Source organism: Ostrea edulis, chromosome 1 (assembly GCF_947568905.1).
Source record: "Ostrea edulis chromosome 1, xbOstEdul1.1, whole genome shotgun sequence".
Lineage (NCBI taxonomy): Eukaryota > Metazoa > Mollusca > Bivalvia > Ostreida > Ostreidae > Ostrea > Ostrea edulis.
Genome location: NC_079164.1, coordinates 48445116 through 48456540, shown reverse-complemented (window position 1 = coordinate 48456540; position 11425 = coordinate 48445116).

Below are 11425 nucleotides of genomic sequence, written 5' to 3'. Positions count from 1 at the left end.
GTATCCACAAGAAATTTAGATTTTGGAAAGACTAGGTCAAATTGTTGAAGACTGACGAAGGGATGGTTTGAGCACATCAAACTTAGTACACTGATAGATCATAAGGAGGTGATAATCCCTATAGATTTAGTACACTGATAGGTCATAAGGAGATGATAATCCCTATAGCTAGTATAGATTTAGAGATGACAAGATCAAGGATTAAATTGCTCTGAACGTAGGGAATAATTGTCTGCCCAATATCTTGAGAACCCTATTTGACAGATATCAAACTTAATAAACTGGTTCTGTCTAAGGAGTAGACATTTTCTTTAGTTATTAATTAAATTAAACTATACTGAGTGGAAATTGATACAGTGTTTTTACTTTGATAAGGTTCATGAGGGTGGAACTACCTTGTTATAATATATGTAACATTAACCCGATGTGACTAATTCTGACCCGTCCTAGAATCAAAACCCTGGAGTTGGTTGTGAAATTCATAATTTTGGTACGTCCTTTCCTGCTTTTCTTAAACATGCATTTAGTTTTTATACCGTATCAGCAAACGTAAAGTAGTATTTCAAATAAGAGACAATAATTACTATAATAACTTTGGCCCTACCCTGGAACAAAATCCCTTACCCCTGGGATCATGAAACTTACTATTTTGGTAAAGGACTATCTACTCCATCTAAATATCTATTTAGTTTCAATTTTATAGCAATATCATTAAAGAAGATAGTATCAAAATGTTTTACACATATACACTATATATACCAAGTTTGGCACCATCCTGGAGTCAGAACCTCTACTCCGAAGATCATTAAAGTTACAAATTTGGTAAAGGCCTCACTACTCTACATGACTGCATCTTACAGATGTACAATTGTTGAGAAAATATTTGAATATTGGTCAATATGTGGCAGTTTTTATTCAAACGCAAAGGCCCCAGGGGTGCAGAAGCCCTAAAATTTACAACTTATGTCACCTTTGTCCCAAAGATGCTTCATGCAAAATATGGGGGGGGGGGATAGAATGGTAGTTATCAAGAAGTTAAACATACTTAATTTGAATACATTTAATCACTGACCACATTGGTCGTACCCTGATACCAAAATTCCTATCCCTTGGATCATGATATATACAGTATCAGTAAAGGACTACCTGTTCATTCTAACCATCCTTTAAGTATTAATTTAGTGGTAATAACGCAAAAGATGGTGATATTAAATATCTTACACATAAACACTATATACTAAGTTTGGCCTCGCCCTATAGTCAAAATCTCTATCCCGAGGATCATGACATTTACAATTTTGGTAGAGGGTTTCCTGCTCAATATCACTATGCATTTAGATGTGCGGTTGTAAAGATTATTTTTGAAAATTGATAAATTTTTGGCAGTTGCCCACCCCCTAAGGTCCCAGGGGTGCAGGGGTCTGAAATAAAAAATGTCCCCCCCCCCCCAAGATCATTCATACTAAATTTGAAAAGAAATGGAATGGTAAAAATGTTCAAATTGTTAACGCACAACAGACGGCTAAAGACGGACGCTGACCAATTACAATAGGTCACCTAAGTTTACGATATATACTCAGATGACCTAAACATTTTATGAAGAAAGGGATGGTATGTATTTTTATAATTTATCTTATATAGATAATTCAGTATATTTATGAACATTTGCGCCAGTTTATTATTAGAACCCGTTGGTCTATCAAGTAAAACCCGCAATAGCCACATATGTATATACGTTTGTCTTCAGAGTAAAAAGAACTAGAGATAAAATAAGATGTTGCACGTGTTCTTGTTTTCTACTTTCTCAGACAACGGCTGCTTCAAACAATGCTTGATGCTAACCGATGGACCCCTTAAAATATTTCAGTCAACTTGAGAGACCACATCAAAGGGGAAGTGAATTTCATTTCTACGTGGCAGCTTTCACAGAGGCCTGAGATGCTCGCCCATATTATTATATTTTTTCTTGTCCCCCGCCGCAACGCGGAAGGGGGTATAGAAATACCGATGTCCGTCCGCCCCACTTCACTTTGTGGACGCAACTCCACAGAGACCGCTCAATGGATTTTGTTCATATTTTGTAGGATTGTTAGTCACCATGGGTAGTTGATCATATTACGCCGCTATTGTGATTCGACAATTTTTACAGGAGTTATGAGATTTTGTTGAATTTGTACATGCTACACTTACAGGAACACTTTGTGGACGCAACTCCTCAGAAAGCGCTCAATGGATTCTGTTCATATTTTGTAGGATTGTTAGTCACCATGTGTAGTTGATCATATTACGCCGCCATTTTGATTCGACAATTTTTTACAAGAGTTATGAAACATTGAATTTGTACATGCTACACTATAGGAACACTCTGTGGACGCAATTCCTCAGAAACTGCTCGATGGTTTTGTTCATATTTTGTAGGATTGTTAGTCACCATGTGTAGTTGATCATATTGTGCCGGCATTTTGATTCGACAATTTTTACAGGAGTTATGGGACTTTGTTGAATTTGCACATGCTATACACTATAGGAAAACTTTGTCGATGTAACTCCTCAGAGACCGCTGTATGGATTTTGTTTAAATTTTGCAAGATTATTAGTCACGATATGTAGTTGATTATATTCCACCTCAATTTAGATTTTACAAATTTTACAGGAGTTAAGGAACTTTTTTGCGGCGGCTGGGGACATATGGCTACGCGTAGCAATCTTGTTATAATTAAAGAGTTTGGGTTATACAAACTACTTCGTTAGGTATCATTTCTTAGGTTTTGTTTCAATTTCGTTCGCATTTTACAGGTACCTGTACATCAACACGGGAATTTTCATTTTACTCTTTTTAGCTGCCGTCATCTCTTTACGAGTGCAGATTCACTTGTCAGTTTATCGTCCGATGTTTATGAGAAACTGTATGATTTACTATTTGAATTAAATATATACCCAATGTTATTGCGTGGACTTTGATATCCACACAGAAAATATACGAGCGAGGTTAAATCGGATGCTATTTGGAAAAGTCAGCTTGTGTATGCAAAAGTTTCACCGGAAAAAAGACAATCGGAAAATCGCTCAGCCTTTTCCGGGGTTTAGATCAAATACAAGGATTACTTTTGATTTGGGATTAAAGGTCAAAGCTGCAAATATTTCATATATCCATTTGGCCTATACAATGTATATCAGTATAGTTCTGGTATTTGCATGCTTCAAGATTAAAAAAAAAAAATTTTTAAACACATTTGTATTTCAATCTAGAATATTCTAAAAGTTCCGTTTTTAGAAACACATGCCTATGGTCCACGTATTGCAGTCATTTGTTTAATGATATAAGTATAAGACCTTATTGTTATTTATTGCACAAGACTTAAAATCAATCATACACGTGGGGCTTTTTTGTTTACTATTGGTAACTATTTTCATTCTTTCATACAGAAAATATTTACGCAGCATGTTCAAGGTGTTCTGATGTTTTTACCAGTTTATAATGACTAATTGAGCTTTTTAATGTTTGGACCTAGATGTATGTCGTATATATTCCTTTCATACTTGTGTGTTAACCTGTATCTGATAACATAACTTTGTGTGGTAACTGATGCAACTATACAAGTCCCTGATTGGTTACGGCACAATTTGATTGCATAGTTAACTCGAGTAATATCATCTAGAACCGAATGCAGACTCTGTACAGTGTTAATTCTCCGGGACTACTTTCCCCTACGAATAATGTTGGAGTTGTAGCGTAACGGAATATACTGAGCTGACCGGAGCTTGAACCGAATGCGATATAACACCGTGTACAACATCACAATCGTTACGATATTACGGCATATTCCCCAAGTTGTATGGCGGTAGTATTTAAATATCTTAGATAAGTAAAATCAAATCTGAGGTTACTCATTATGCGATAACCATAATTACTTGGTCAGAAATCCCCTACCACACTGGACGACTGGAACTTTCTGAAGTACTACATATTATTCACACTTGTATAGTCCGCTGAACTTTCTGAAGTACTACATATTATTCACACTTGTATAGTCCGCTGAACTTTCTGAAGTACTACATATTATTCACACTTGTATAGTCCGCTGAACTTTCTGAAGTACTACATATTATTCACACTTGTATAGTCTGCTGAACTTTCTGAAGTACTACATATTATTCACACTTGTATAGTCCGCTGTAGTACACCATAATAATGAAGATTATTTGAATTCAATGTCAAATAATCCAGCTTAATTGACCGAAGTTCTTTGCGTATATTACTTTGTGTTATCGCCTTGGTGGCTTTACTGTGTCACATTTGTGGTATGACTTATTAGTTTAAAACACAACCAAGTACGACTTAACCAAACAGCCCAATACCTACCTCTTCCGTTTCCGCCTACAAGCAGAACGGTCACGTTTTTTCATGTAACATGCGGCCGTAGCTGCCAATTCACCCTGTGTGTACTATGTCCATTTTAGTTCATTGTATCATGTTTATAAATCTGTATGGTCATTCTAATAAATATAGTAAACTTTGAATGTGTTCTCTATTAAGCTAAAAGGCCGAGGGGCCAAGAGTGGGCACCCAATATGGTTAGATATGGGCTAACACCGGAGTTTTCAATTAAGTAATTTATAGTATGCCTTGTTATGCATGCTAACCATGATAATAAAGAGAGTATGACTGAAAAATTTCAAACATTCTTTACCAGAGTCAGAGCGGAATGGAATTTAAGTTGATTTGATTATGAACTTGGAATGACCATTGAAGAGTAGATCTGCTGAGGGTAAAGAAAAACAACCCCTACCCTTGGGTAGATTACAATATAAAGTATAGGCTTTTATGTCGAATTACCACTTGCGCGTCCAATGGCCTTCACGAAGAAATGGCAATGGTTTAGTACAGATGAAGCACTGATGAATATAAATATTTAATGCTTTGTCATCTTTTGTTGAGTTCAAGTAATTGTAGGAAAAGAAATCTTATTTGCGAATTACATAAGTGGAAAACCCCCAAAGTAATTCAGTGTTGTAATTCTCTGTCGTAATGAATTCTCAAAGCTTATTTGCGAATTACATAAGTGGAAAACCCCCAAAGTAATTCAGTGTTGTAATTCTCTGTCGTAATGAATTCTCAAACGCCTTTGTGTTAAGGGTGCAAACAATCGATACAAGTTCATCTTTTATTTATTTGTTACGTAAACTATTGAGTAACTATTATCAGGCGCAGATGGCATGTCCACAATTTCACACCGTTGGGTTTCGTCAGGCGGAGAAAGCATGACCACATTTGTCCATCGAAATTTCACACTTTTAGAAAATTAATATCAATGATGAATCAATAAATTGGAATTTTTGCGAGGTATGATAGGCGCTCGTAAAACAACCATATGGACGTAAACCCTTAAAAATCTTCGTTTTTCTTCAAATTATACAGGTATTTATTTCAATTGTTCTATCTATTGCATGAGTAATGGTGGTTGTGTGTTGGTTTTAAATTTAAAGCCTGATAAATAATTTATTTTGAAAAAAATATATGATGTTTAGGCAGGCTATACTCCATTTATAATGCATGTAAATTGCACGATTTTAAATCTGACCTAAGCTACCATGTGAAATTTTAATTGATAAGTCCAACATTTTCCACACTATTCTGAATTTCGCTGCTGTCATAGACGAGCAACCACACCCGGTGACCTGGACCGGTAAAATGTCCTAGTAAAAATAAACACGTGAAATCGAGAGAACGATGACGCATATCTGTCATTTTAAGAACCTGTGGCTTGAAATTTGGCATGAAAGTAGTTAAAACATAAATCTATTTAAGGAGACCGGCAAATTACGCATATCTTACTTAGTTTCTGATTTTTTAGGCATTTGAAGCGAGTAGGTAGGTTTTTTTTCTATTTGGGTTAGAGTTAGACCCCTTTCTATATTAATGGTATCACAGAGTTCGGGTCCAAAACAGGCTTGGCCCCTGTGCTTAGAGCGTAAGTTCTGCATACATAACACTACACCTGGGTTTAAAATTGATCGAACTAGCGATAATAACTATAATACTCAAAGTTTATCAAAAGTGTTGCTAGAAGCCAACTGCTTTCAGTAAGAAATAATTATTAAACATCTATTATGAAATCATCTAATTTTTTTACACTGATGTTCTAAGGTTTTCTTTGAAAGTTTTCTTAAAGAATTTCGACAAATTTTGTATCGCACGTACGTATCTATGAGGCTGTACGGCATGTCATACATTATTTCACCTGTTTTAACTGGAATTATTTGGCTTTGAATTGGTGTTTACAAACAACTGTCACTCGGCCATTTCTAATACACTAGACGAAGCTCCGTCCAAGCTCGGGAAATCACAATTAAATAAAATTGCACAGAGGAAGGACTCTTTTAATGCATGTTTGAATTTTTACGCAAATGGATTGAATGAACGAAATGAGTTTAAGAACAATTTTTTAATTAGTTGTGTTATATTTATTGATATTATGTACGGTAAATAAAACTTGATTTTTAGGAAGTCACTTGGGGCTCCAAATCAAATGTTCCTTATGTAACATAAATGATCTTCTCCGTATTTAAAATTAGATAATCATTTTACGAATGTAATCGAATAGTTGACCAAAGACAAAATGAACGGTCGTTCATGATTTCAAAATTTGAAACTCATTATTGCGAATGTGTTTATAATGGTGCATGTAATTTTGTCCATTGCGACAATTGCAAGGCAAAATTATGAATACAATTGGTTTCTTCAGAAAAACTGCTATATTGTAAACAATGGCCTGATTTCGACATTGCCAGGTAGTGTAAAATCTAATTTTTGTAAAATGATTTAATTTTTAAAGTTATAAATATGTGTGGTAACTGATAAAGAGTGTGGGGAACGCGAGACTTAGACCTAATCGTATATGATCTTGTCCAATTTTCTCTATGATACCTGCATCACGGAAAGACTTACAAGATTTTCCATTTTTAGTTGAAATAGGTCGCAGTACAATTTCTGTGTTTCTTAGGAAATACATGTACATTGTAGTTTAGAATGCCTAGACTTTTAGCGCTTAAAATCATCATGTTTTATGTTGTACAAAGCTAAATCATTGTTACAGGCAGAACGGCGCGGTGTATGCGTTTGCCACAGCTTGTTTGCTTGACGTCCCTTCAAGATTTTATTTTACTTATATTGAGACATTACCAGCCGTAGGTGAAGTGTAACACATTTAGACCTATGCTTAACGCTCAGGGTCGTAGCAGTGAGAGTCCTTGATATCAACGTATAGCGCAGTTTTCGTAATTAATTCGCTGTAAACGTAATTGCAATATGTCCAAACCACTTCCCCAGGTAAATAGAAACACCACGTAATGCATACTAAAATCTAAAGCCGTCCTTCAGAGGATTCACTCCCTGGGTCTTCATGTTCAGACAAATTTACATCCGTTCTGCACATTCCTAGATGTTTTACTGTCATCAGAAAACTTTTCATCATAATGCCATGAATAGTTTCCGAGATAAATCTCTGACAAAAAAGTGTCGTTGAAAAATAAGAAAAGCGTCCAGGAAAAGAAGAAACAGAGTAAAAACAATGTTCCCGAACTTCGTATGAGGAACATAACTGGTGCTAATTGTAACGGGGGCCTGGACAGTTGTTCCCTACATGTCCCCTACTATCCAAGTGATGGCATTGTTGTAATTTGATCTGAAGGTTCAATAGACGCCTAGATATAAAGTAAGAATTCCTTAATTCCCTATATTCAATCAAACGTATTCACTAATACAATCCGTCAATCGTCCTAGTATATACACACGGGGTAATCTTCAAACCAATTCATCAAAATTCATAGAAGTTTGAAGTACATGTATTATCCAATCAAAATTAAGCTTACATGCATGCACGATATCAGAATTTTTTTATAAACGTAAGTTTCAGACCATTTGATTAAGCAATAGATGTATACTTATCATATAGTTATATACATGCATCTGTACCATATAAATTTCGAACAATTTCATAGAAAAATTTAAGACTCATTCCAAAGAAGAAAGAATGATAATAATTCTGTAATAACTAGAAACTCATTACTAGTAATAAATAGGTTTTCGGTTACACAGCTTCATGGTTGTACTAAAACCAACGAAACATCTCGTGAAAAGTGCCTAGACAAAAAAACCAGGAATTGAATGGATAAACTAAAATTTATGACAACTTCCGGTATCGACGAACAACATTTCCGCTGATGTTTTACCCCTAAATAGGAAAATTTCGAGTTCTTCTGTTCCGTGCGTATTTGTGTTTTAGAATCTACCTGAGTCACGTGATTTGGAAATTTTTTGTTAAAGGCATGCTTTCTTCTGTTTTAGCTGATGATTTCATTCATTTTTACTTACTGGTTTTGATACCGAACCAGCATTATTGGTGTGTGGCAGAGGGCTATAATACAGATTTACGGAAGAGGGGTAACAGGCATGTAGCATCGTTTTTCAGGGAGGGGCACGTAGCATCGTTTTTCAGGGAGGGGGTAGCCGGAGAAGATGTCTTCACAATAGTATGTCTAAATTTCTTGACAAGAATAAATATATCAAAACAAACAAAATCTAACATGTTCTTTTGACTGATATTCAAAATCTTTCCAATTCCAAATACTCAGCTAGGCAATGATATATGAAATGAATCTAGACAGATACTGTTGATCTTTATATTTTCATTCATGTTTTAAAAGTAAGTCAGCCAATATGACGATGTAGAGTACCTCCTTAATTACATTTTCAAAATAATATTGTGAGCAATTTTTGTTAATGCTTTACAAAATAGTTTCCGTTTAAAAGTATCAAAGTTTCGTACATGTATATTATTCCCCCTATAAACCCCTTATTAAATAATCAGTTATCTTTTCAATGATATCTGTAGTTGAAGAACATTTTAACACACACTATTGTTCAATAACACTTTACAAATTTTTAAATATAGTTTTTGAGAAATACTTTTGATCCCCGCTGGCCCCTTCTTTAAGGGACTGGTCCCTAAAATTTAATACTATCAAATAGGTATTGACGTCATCTACAACTTCCATGTCTTATCTACCGAGTCTCATCTACAATCGCTGATTGATTGATTGTATCTTGTTTGACGTCTCGAGAATTTTTCACTCATGTAGAGACGTCACCAAGACCGGTGAAGGGCTTCAAATTTAGGCCTTTGCTCGGCGCTTACGGCCATTGAGCAGTGAGGGTTCTTTAGCGTGCTACACCCACTGTGACATGGGACATCCGTTTTTAAGGTCATATCCGAGGACCCATGACATTCACACCTGATGTCGAGCGTTTGACGATGGAACTATCACTACCTGTTTTAACGACTTAGGTTTGTCGCGGCCGGGATTCAAACCCCGGTCTTTCGCACGAAGGGCGAACACTCTTAACTTCTAGGCCACCGCGGCGGTACACTCGGAGACAAGCCGACCCTCTAAAAATGAGAGAGAGAGAGAGAGAAACGCAGCACGTAATAAGTAATCGAAAATGGAAAAAAAACCTATCGAGTTTAAGTGAACATTTACTGTCCCTGAAAATTTTACGAAATCGGTCATAACGTTTTCGAGAAAGCCAAGCCACAAAAAAGACCTAAGAATGTCTATCATTGAAAACGGACAACTTAATTAAACCGTAGACTTAGGACCTTAGAGGAGCATGGGCACGATTTGAGGTGAAAATTTTCAAATCCCCCCCCCCCCCATTTTTAATGTTTAGAATGCTTCGATAAGGTATTTCTAATGGTCAGCAAAATTTTGAATATCATTTGTCGAGGTACATGGGAAATGCAAAGCTCACAATTCTATGTTATGTAAACAAGGCTCGTGCCATGTGTTTGTTTACATAGGTAAAATATACTTGTAATTGTTTCGTTGAAAGCAGATTTAGCAAATTACAAGTTAATTCTGAACACAATTAAACAGTTTCTAGTGTTTGACACATCTCATTTTGTTTTAAGCATGATATTTTCTATTGAGCAATCTATAGGTAAACAAAAACATGACACGAGCCTTGTTTACAAAACAACGAATTGTGAGTGCTGTATCTCACTTGTAACTCAACAATTGATATTCAAATTCTGGTTAATGATTAGAATACTTCAGTTAAGCATTGTAAACAATAAAAATGGGAAAATAAAATTTGAAAATTTTCAGCTCAAATCGTGTCCATGCCCCTTTAAGGACACTTGATACCCCCCTCCCAAATGGACGCATGGGTTGATATAAATTTTTGGACATAGTTTGGTTGTAATAAGCACAAATATTGAAAAACATGCTTGAATATGAATTTGCTCGAGGCATGCGCTGTATGTTTTCTGAAAGGAAAACCACCTGAATTTGTGGATATTTTCATTGAAAATGGCATTTTTGCTATATAATGCCAACTTTAAGCTCTCGTCATATGACACAAATCATGTTGCTGATCAAACTGAGCGAATTTTGGGTTTGTAATCTATTCCTTATTTGAATGCCAGGATTTGATCTCCAAGTGAAATCATCGATATTTTGGGCCAGATGACTTTAAAAACTGTACCTACATGTACTTCTTTCCTTAAAAAAAAAACCCAGGGGGACTTGTCATTTTTTATGTTCAAAAGTTGAAATATATTAATGTACCCTTCCCTACATCCCTACACAAATTGCCCACAATGTTTGGTACATAACTGAGAAAACATGTTAATGAATTACATTCCATATCGTAAATTGTATTCATTTTATTTATAAAAAGATAAAATTATGTTTTTATTATTTTTCGGAAAAGTTTCTTTGTTGTAAATGCCGTTAATTAACTATAACGTCTTCCGTTGAAAATCGGAAGACCTTATGATAAGAAACAGAGTAAAACCAACAAGTTCCCAAACTTTGGGAAGTTTGGGATACATAATCAATACGAGGAATGAAGCTTAATATGTTTATCCGCGTTATCGATTTGTTTCACTGATCTCGATAATGAGGCAAATGACGTTACTGGTTCACAATCTGTCGTCAAATATCCTACCGGGGAGTTTAAAGAAGTAATTCAAGAGACAAACACTGTTCATCATCTATTAATCACTCTATGTAGCCATGAGATGATTTGTTGAGTGACATTTACAATCTGTAAAATCCATTGTCTCCCCTCACATGTACATCAGTCTGTCAGAGTGGGACACCGGCACCACATGTACATCAGTCTGTCAGAGTGGGACACCGGCACCACATGTACATCAGTCTGTCAGAGTGGGACACCGGCACCACATGCACATCAGTCTGTCAGAGTGGAAATCCGCCACTACATTTACATCAGGCTGTGAGAGTGGGAGACCGGCACCACATGTACATCAGTCTGTCAGAGTGGGACACCGGCACCACATGCACATCAGTCTGTCAGAGTGGGACACCGGCACCACATGCACATCAGTCTGTCAGAGTG